Source organism: Chinchilla lanigera, unplaced genomic scaffold, assembly GCF_000276665.1.
Source record: "Chinchilla lanigera isolate Chin_1 unplaced genomic scaffold, ChiLan1.0 scaffold00069, whole genome shotgun sequence".
In the NCBI taxonomy this organism is placed as follows: domain Eukaryota; kingdom Metazoa; phylum Chordata; class Mammalia; order Rodentia; family Chinchillidae; genus Chinchilla; species Chinchilla lanigera.
In genome coordinates, this window is record NW_004955470.1 from 1,253,390 (window position 1) to 1,263,413 (window position 10,024).

The 10,024-nt window shown below is 41.3% G+C and overlaps 1 protein-coding gene across 1 annotated transcript in view; it reads left to right on the forward strand.

Annotated features, from left to right (window-relative positions):
• The first annotated feature begins 8,039 nt into the window (after positions 1 to 8,039).
• Positions 8,040 to 10,024, forward strand: part of LOC102022587 (interleukin-36 beta) — a 12,959-nt gene continuing 10,974 nt past the window's right edge. The window contains exon 1 of the mRNA XM_005400590.2: positions 8,040 to 8,159. The gene's annotated coding sequence lies outside the window, so the exon portion shown is untranslated. The remainder of the gene's footprint in view (positions 8,160 to 10,024) is intronic.

Below are 10,024 nucleotides of genomic sequence, written 5' to 3' on the forward strand. Positions count from 1 at the left end.
ACTTCCTGCACTGGGTGCCTGCCCTACACTGTAGGAGAATGGGCCAGGCACCTGTGTTCCTCTGGACTGAGGTTCCTGTGATGGTGAAGAGGCAATGGCTAAGGTTTATTCCTCCCTCCTGGCTCACCAAAGCAACTGCAAGCCTCCTGCAATGGTGGAAGGGTGATGGGTGGAGTTTCCTCCCCTTTCAAGCAGCTCACCAAGGCTCTATAAGTGAGTTTTAAAAGTTAAATTACATGGGGTCTCATAAAATGTTTCCAGGAATCAGTTTATGATGGGTTGAATACACAAATATTATCTCAGTTTATGATATAATTTAATATATATGTAAATCTAAGCTTTAAAGTTAAATATGGAGTTAATACTACATAACTATAGTAAGTACTAAGTGACTTGCATATTTTATACAGCCTACATCTAGTTCTTTTAGAAATGAAATGACCAAAATTTGACATCTCTATCAGTCTGGTCCTGCCATTTAAAACTTGGTATTTTAGTTAAACATTTTGCTACTTTTTGATTAAATATACTTACATATTGGGCAATAAATCTGTATTTTATCAGTGGCACAATTTCCAAAATGTATAAAACCTCTAAAGATGCTCATTTCTTCTGTTCAGTGTGGTTACACCCTAGAAACTATGAAAAAATCTAAATTCTGCCATAAAAAGTTTAAAAAGTAGAGACAAAAAGTTCTGTACACAGTTGTGAGGCTAATTATTGCTACATCATATTGTACTAAATGTATTTTTCTTTCCCAAGCATACAGAGCTTCAAACATGCAAAGGTAAAAAGGGAAAAGTATTTTGTTCTGCTAATGACTTCCTAACTAAAGTTGCTGGTGCTGATAAAATTTTTCCAATTGTTGTATAATTGTGTTATGTCAGAATGTACCTCATGGCTGTTAAGTGACATCTCCAGGCTTTAAAAAATTCTCTATGAGTTCATTGTACTGCATAGTCTCAGGTTCTTACATATAAAAATCTTTAGTCTTATATTTTGAGTAAAAGTCCAGCAATTGCACAGAAGTCTTTTTCTGAATCTTAATCTGTTAATAAGGATTAAAATAGCTATGTATCAAGAACAAGATATACTCAACACATCTCTAATAAGGATTAATAAGGATTAAAATAGCTATGTGTCAAGAACAAGATATACTCAACACATATCTATATGAGTGACAAACGTGCCTTGACTGCTCAAGACAAAAGGTGAGTCAGGTGTAGCCTTGGGTTGGGCTGCACATGCAGCTATGACTTCAAGACAAGGCAGCCATCTCACAGCCTGACCTCAGCATCCCATGTGTTTTTTCTTTTCTTATTCCATTAATCTATCCCCAAAAGGAAGATAGCAAAGACATACAATACATCATAAATGCTGATAAAGACCTCAATGCTTGTCCCCAAATGTCACATGTAGGTTTTACTTGATAAACTTGCTGCCAATTTGAAATATTTTAATAGGATGATTTTTATGCTAGGCAATCTCCTGTGACTCATCAGTCCCTACTGCCCCTGGTTCCCAGTGATTCTCAGAAGGATATTCACAGGCCCCACTTCCTTAGGGAAAAAAACCTCATCTTTGTTTGATCTGAACTAGAAATACACAGAGAAAGGCACCTGCCCAACACACAGAGAGACATCTCTCCTTGAGTCAACACATTAAAATGCACACAGAGCACAGATATTGACACAAGAACGATCAATGTTTATCTCTAGAGCCACTTCACCAGCTAAGTCTGCCTCTTAAGAAAGACTTGTACTCCCTAGGGAAAAGCCAGCCATTTGACATATCTCAATCAATACAGGACATTTTCCAGTAGGCTTTCCTCTGTACATGGGAAAGTCTTCAAAATTTATCCTGGCTAGGGGATCCACTAGGAGAAAGGGATCTCAGAAAACATGCCAGAGGCAAGACCTCCTCCCATTCCTTCTCAGGCACTCACTGGGGTACCTTTTGACTGAAGCCATGAGGTTAAAGAGAAGTGGACTTCTCTCACTGCTATGTAGAGGCAGTGAGAGGAACAAGGAGGCCCCTATTGAGGCCATGAACAAAGGGAGAAAGGCTCCCACTAAGCAAATATTTCCCATCTCACTCCCCTGTGGGAAAGGACAAGGGCACATTATGGCTGTTGCCGGTAGGATAAGGGGAAATTAATCTTCCTTTATCACTGCTGCATGCTAGGAAAGGAGGTTGTCCAGTGATATGACAGGGATCATCTCAAGCTCCTCACATTCTTTATGTGTTTCAGGTGGGAAATTTGGTTAGCTCCCCTTTCATGGCTGCACGTGTGCACTGTATTCTCAAAAATTGGCAGAAACATGGTCCTCAGTCCTTGAGAAACATATTTGATTTTTGTCCTACAGACAGTCAGTCACGGGTAGGATATCCACTGGGAGACGATGTGACTTGGCCAGTAAGAGAAAATATCAATTGTTATGTAATAATTCAACTAGATCTATTTTGAAAAACACAGGATAAATGCCCTCCATACCCTATTTACAGGCTTTCTTTACTTTGAGAGATTTTCCCAACTTTCTTTCCCCTGAGAGATGGTAATGTTGTGTGGACTCAGCAAAAGACAAAGCCTCACACTTCGTTTTCTAATAAGGAGAAATGGCAAACAAATATTCCACTTAACAATCTACAGCTCGTCTCTATGGTAAGGTATTCTATACTAAAATAAAAGTCTAAATATACTTTTAAAAAAGTAAAAAACATGGCTCGCATCTAATACTTTTGACATCATTGTGCTAAACTGCAATGTTATGATTCAGATTTCAGACTGTCCCTGTAAAAATTTATAACTATTAGCTCATAGTATTCTATAAAACTTTGACTTCAAAAGTAATCACTGTTGCTCTCCCTTCAATACTCATGTAACTTATCTTCTGGGTGTTGTGGGGCTCTGTAGTAGATTGATGACTGGTGCCCAACTTATAACCCCCAGCTGAGCTGAGTAAGCAGGGTGCTGGGTGTGGGAGGCCCACCTGGGGATTGTTGCCAGCAGCATAAGAGGCACACCTGGAGAAGAAGAAAAAAGCCTTTTGGGGAACTAAGCAGGCTTTTGGGAGCTAAAGAGGCTGTTGGGAGTGGTGAAAGGCTGTTGGAGCCGGTGGAAGCTGTAAGGAGCTATTGATTCTGTTGGAGGAGCTCATCAGGCTGGCTTTCCCAATGAACTCAGCTGTTCTCATCCTTTGAGGAGTTTGGGACCTTGTTGGGACTGAGAATAGCCTCGGTTCCCTTTGGGGGAGCTCTGGTCCTCACTCTGAGCATTGCTTCCTAGCTCAGGAGGGGAAGATGGTGCACAGCTCAGACTCCTGAGGAAACTTGCTGCATTAGCTTCCTTGATGGGAACTCAGCCATCTTGATCATCAGAGGAGCTCAGGACCTCACTGTTGCTGAGGATGGCTGTGGTACCTTTCAGGGGAGCTCTGGTTCTTAGTTTGAGCTTCGCTTCCTGGCTCCAGTGTAGATCCCTCAACCTGCTAGCACAGATCCTTCATTCTGCTGGCACAGACTTCCTAGATCCCACCACTGACCTTTGGGCTTTTGCAGCATGAACCAGGCCTGAATGAGATATTGTTATAGGCTTTTGGCCTCCAGTTGAATTCATGGGAGGTATTGTTATGAGCTCTAGGTCTTTAGCTGGACTCATGTAGGACATTATCATGGGATCCAGGCCCTCAGCTGGATTCCTTGGTCTTAGTGTGTGGACAGATTTCCTGCACTTTTTGTGTATCATTCTTTGAGTGACTATTATGAATAATCATTTAAATATGTGTCCTGTATTATATATTGTTCCCCTTGCAAAATAAGCCCCAAACCAACACAAATTTGGTGTCAGAGAAGTGGGGTCACTGCTGTGACTGTACTTGACCATGTGGTTCAAGAGCCTTTAGAAATGGCTTGTGGGAAGAGTTTAGAAAGGTTTGGAGATGTCGCCTGAAAGAGAAGTGTAGAACACATTCAGCTGTTCTGTATGGCAGATTCTGGTCAGAGCTCAGAAGACCAGAAGGCTAATAGAAATCTTGCTGGTAAAGACCAGATTTGGGAGGTTTCTGCTGGGAAGGGCTGCATTGGTTCTTGGACTCCAGACAATGTGTGTTATGGCTTGACAGAAAGTTTGCCTGTATTTTGCTCATGTCCAGAGACTTTGCCTGAGACTGAGATTAAGAGCAGCAGTGGACTGATTAATCTGTCTAAAGAAATTTCCAGTCAGTTGAATGTTGGGGCAGTGGCATGGCTATTGTTGGGGGCTTTTAGCCAGATTTATATTGAGAATCAAGAGCAAGGAGCCTAGCAGAATTAATTAAAATGTTGTGAGTTTGGCCAGAAAGGAAGCTCTACTAAAGCTGTGGATTGCAAATGTAGAGCTGAGGAAACCTCCATTGTTGTGGAAGAATGGGAGAATAGAAAAGATGGCCGAAGGCATTAGAAGAAGCAAGTCTCCACCCTTTGCAGCCTCAAAACTGCAAAGGTAAAAGACTTTGCCTTAAGAAAAAAGCCGCAGAGTGTCATGTTCCAGAATGGCAGAGGGCACACCAAGTTCCAAGAATTTGCTCCTCAGAATTGGATTCAGAGTGCCCAGCGACCCAGGCACTCAACTCCATGGCCAAGAGAGAGGAAAGCTTGGGTACTGCTCCAGGTGGCAACAGACCTTGGCATCATCCACGTGGTGCTGGTTTTAAAATTCGAGAGTTCTGAGGTTAAGAAGGCTTCCACTCTGATTTCAGAAGAAGGCCTGGGAGGCCAGGGAGTGTGCCCCTGAGAGGGGAGTGTGTGAAGCTAAAGGTGTGAAGCAAAAGGTACACTGGAGAGCTCAGAAGTTTGGAAAAGCCAGGAATGTGGATTGTCTGAGGAAGGCTGCAAGGAGGGAACAAAGTGGGCCCAAGAGAGAAGCCATGTGAGTTTTAACCACTGGAAGTGCCATATAGGTGAAGTCATGCAAGCCCTTTGGAGCTCACAATGTGCCACAATTTGCTTCAGATGCTGGATGTGGAATTACAGGACATAACATTGGCCCTGCTGGATGTTGGACTTGCTTTGGTCCCAATGCTCTGTATGCCCGTCTTTACCTTTTTGGAATGGTAATGTTTATTTTGCACCGTTGAATGTTGGAAGTGTTTAACTTTTCATGTGTCCACGGGCTCACAGCTAAGAGTTTACCTTACATCTTGGAGGTGACTTGGAACTTGGACTCTTCTGCAATGCTGAAACTGTTAGGACTTTGATAACTCTTGCAGATGGACTAAATGCTGTTTGTATAAATGGTTTGCATGAGTCTTTGGGGGGCCAGGGGTGGAATATTATGGTTTGTGTCTGCATGTCCCCCCAAATCTTCATGCAGTCATGGGGCAGGCTTCTAGGATTTGTTTGATCTGTGATCCAATGCTAAGATTATTGGTGTGAGTGCTACACCCACCCTGGGACAGGTAGTTTGCATGCAGTGTAAGGGAGTAAAAGCCATTCCTCCCTTTTGTGCTTGTTGCTTTTGCTGTGTTCCACCACCATGATTGCCTGTCCTCTGCCATGTGCCATTCTGCCTTGGAACCAGCCAAGTATGGACTGAAAACTCCATAAACTGTAAGCTGAATAAACCTTTCCTTCCTTTATCCTGGGCATCAGGTATTTTGTCCAAGCAATGAGAGAAACATAACTGAGACAGGCTCTAAGACCAAAGCTAAATATGTAACTGAGAACAGCCAATATTTTGGGCCTGGCCCTCCACAGTCAACAAGGACTCAGGACATCAGGGAACATCTTTACAGAATCCCATCATTCTGGTGAGTCACCCGACCTCATGGGCAGCAAGTCATCAATCCCAGAGGACAGGAGTCAACTGAGGCACATTGTGCTAAAAGGAGAGTCACCAGATAAAATCATGTCCCATCCTTCCAAGGGAAGTCATATGGTCAAGTCAGACTGTGACTCACTTTAGCAGATGACATTGGAAGTGGAACCGAGAGGCTCTATACATGATTCCAAAAGGAAGCCCTGGGCAGACTTGACTGATGTTAATATACAACAAAAGGTTAATTCTGATCCATCACTTAAAATTGGTCTTAAACATCCAGCAAGATAAGTTTAAGGCCAGAGTGGGCTATATAGTGAGTTTAAGGCCACCCCAAATTACACAGGGAGACTTTGTCTCACACACAAAAAAAGCCTAGCAAGAGAGTATAACCAACAAGATATATAGATGTATTAAGAGTAACTTCAGTTAAATATACAAAAGAGTTCCAAATCTTATATGCTGGCCCCTGCTGACAAGCTCCACCTAAACCTACAGCTTGTGACTACTGTGGTTCAGTAAGGCAAAAAAGCCACAATAATAGCTATAAAATCTAACAAAATTCTTTTACTTACCTAAGATTGTCTTTCAAATACACAGGGCCTCCACATGTTTAGGCTAAAAACTTATAGTTTATAAATAAAATGTATTATCTTTAAACAAGTCACATCAGATAAAAAGATCTTTTAAGAATGAAGCTTACAGATAACCTCTGCCAAAAAGAGGTTACAATTATTCATAGAAGAAAATGTTGCTTTTCTGCTAATCAGTCTGAAATAGTGAGTGACGCAACATAAAAACTAGCTAGCTGTGATTCAAAGATCACCAAAAATTATCTAGTTCATGAGGATCCTAGTTAAGTACCTGAAATAGACATGCTTGTTACTCACCCTAGCAGGACTATTGTTAGTGCTTCTTGTAGCCTTGCTTTTGGACTACATTTTGTCAACCTCAGTCAAATTTGTTTCTCCTCATTTGACAGACTGAAAGCTTAAAATGATGAGGCAGACAGACCCTGAACAGGCCCCCTTCCCAGCTTCTCTTTGGGACATCTAGATAGGCCTCACAGGGGTAAACTCTGGCTGCTGTGCCTCAATAGCGCCCCCTCTGGGCAGGAAGTAGCTGAGGAGACACTTCATTGCCCATGCATCCTGCCGGCAGTCAGTGTCACTATGGCAGAGGGAGGAACGAAACACAGAGAAAGGGGGAGTTAGGCAGATAGAGCACAGGTCCTGAACAGTTAACCTGAAGTAAACTAAAATTCAGGGCTTAGGTGATTTAAGATACTAGAGGACCCAAATAACTATCTTAAGCAAAATGACTGTAAGGGCCTAAGGAAAAGCAAGAGAGAGAGAACAGGTCTCTAAACAAAAGGGAGAAACCATGGAAGAAGTGAAATGCAAACAACACAGCTTGCCTTCCAGACATCAAAGGTCTACCTCCAACCACGAGTATGTCAGTGTTGTCACCTTCACTCCCATTAAAAACTATATAAAAAGTCAATGAATGGACTTAAACATCTATGATGTCCACCTTATGGAACCCCTGCTCAAACATCAGGGAGCCCTTCCTTCTGTTCTTTCCATTAAACATACACTGAGTCATTCCTCACTGCTTGCTGAGTGCCATTTTGTCATCTTCGATCATCTTTGTCCCAGAACAAGGACATGGAAGCTACAAAGAGCAGGTTATAGTGTGAAATGCCAGGGACCAAAACCCTGAGGAAGTCTGTCACATAGCAGCTAACACTGGAGACACTTGACTGCCAACTTGACTAGGTATCCTAGAATCTGAGTGACTGAATAACTTTTTCCTCTCCAGGCTTCTGTCCTCTTCTGTAAGAAATAAACAATAATGAATCCTAAAGGATTAAGAACTTAGATAAAGCTCTTAGAACCTTTCCAGAAACATAATAAGTGCTCCAGACTTGTGCAATGTGAGTTTACACATATTACACACACAATATATAAAACACCTGAGATGAGTACTCTGATTTGCCAGAGATAGAAGTGAATAGGGCTATGTCCTCAGGTCATTCAGTGAGTCAAGTCAGCCACACCTCTGCCTGCAATTCCTCTTTAACTCAGCATAAGACCTCACTGTTGTCTCCTAGTGGTTGCTCTACACTTGCTTCTCAAGGAGCCCAGATCAGCCACACCTGTGTGGCTTCCTGCCACCTTTCTAAAGCCTTCTAGCACCTCTCCCCAGCCCAGCTTTCTTGCCAAGTGGGCACACCCAGGGCCACGATGTAAGACTCTTCCTTGCTCATTAAAAACCAAGGAGTCCTAGGCCAGCTTGCCAGAGCGCTTAGATGCTGCTACAGCTGAGTCTCTGAACCCAGGAAAAGGAACGCTTCAGGAAACAGGTAACTACTACTGCTCACCACTGTATATCTGGGCTTGAAGTAGATCTGGTGTCTTTGGTCCTGGTTATAGGGTACTGGAAGAGCTGGAGATATTTCTTTTTTATTTTATTTGCACATATTTATAGTTCATATAGACTACAGTTTTCTTGGCAAATGATTACCTGTACATATTACATCATGTTTCCTTTTTTTAAAATCACTTTCCCTTTTCCCCTTCCCTCTTCTCCTCCAGTTCCTCTATCCCAGTTTTCATTCTTGTTAATATTGTTTGTCTTAGTTCATGTTATTGATATAGGAAAAAATATAATTCCCAACCTGGTAGATGTCAGATATGCCCACATATATTCATGTCCTCTCAAATTGAAGAATGAATTCCAAAGGACAAAGGAGGTTAAGAGTAGGAGAGGTTTATTGAGATATAGATCCTGAAAGATAGGGGGGGGAGTTGGAAATGGGTTGCCACCAAGGCCCTTTGTCAGGGGTAATTTATACATCAAAGTCACAATGTGGGTACAACATGGGTCAAACTACACTCAACCTATAGCAATACAAGAGTATCTGGCTAGCCAGTGTTGGTCCAATAGGAAAGTGTGTCATGTAACAAAGGTACATGAAAAGAACAAAAGCATTTTTGGGAAGGAATGGGTCCAGAGGCTCTGGTCACCCACCTGGTTGACGCTTGCAAATCAGGACCTCCTGGACCAGGTGGGGCTAATTATGGTATAATTCCAAGTTACTGCTTATCCCTTAGGGAGGTATATAGGCCTGGTCATTATATCTTTATCTTGAGGATTGGTATTCTTCAGATGCATCTCCAGCCACAATTCTGATGTTTTTATTTCTTGGCTGACCTCCTTGAGAGCCCCGTCCCTCTCTGACTGTATATTAATTTCTAGCTAATTTAGCTTACTATAATATTATAGTATATAATGTTTACATTAATTGGGGTTATTAGGTTCCGCTGTATGGCATATCTTTATTCTTCTAATTTCCCTTTCCCCTGCTTCTCACCCCTCACCCTTGCTGTCTTGGACCATTTTCCTATTACAAGAGATCCATCCCCTTGTTCCTTTCTATCCATCCTGTATCATTTTCTTTGGTTGTAATTTGACTTACTCAAATAAGAGATAACATATGATACTTTAGGCAGTGCCTGATTTATTTCACTCAACATATTTTCCAGATGCATTTATTTTGCTAAAAATGTTTTAAATTTGTCATTCTTTATGGCAGAGCACTAATTCCATTATATATAGATACTACATTTTAATATTTTATTTTAATTTAGTTTATTAGTACAATTTAGAAATGCATAATGATCACATCCATCATATGGAATTTGTGTCTGCACATGATAAATCTTAGTTCCTCTTTTTTCCCATTCCCCTCAATCTTTCTCTCCTTATTTAGAAAGCTTTGTTTCCATTTTATCATTTTTTCTTGTTTTTTTTTCCACTTCCCTTCCTTTACCCCTAATTCCCCCTTCCCTTTGAACAATTACTTCCTATTTCACAATATCTATTATACATTCTGGTTTTTGTTCAGCTTCTCACACCAGAGAGACAATGTGATATTTACGAGATGTGTCCGATTTTTTTCACTTAAGAGTATGGTCTCAAGGTGTATCCATTTAGCTAAAAACGTCTCACGTTTATCTTTCTTTATGGCTGAGTAGTACTCCATTGTATTAAAAAGACATATCTTTATTATCCATTCATCAATTAATGGGCATTTGGGTTGTATTCAAGATGTAGGCATTACAAATTTTGCCACTATAAACATATGTGTGCATATACCACTGTGCTACAATACTTTTAATTCTTTTGGGAAGATATCAAGAAAGGAAACACCTCAGTCAAATGGGA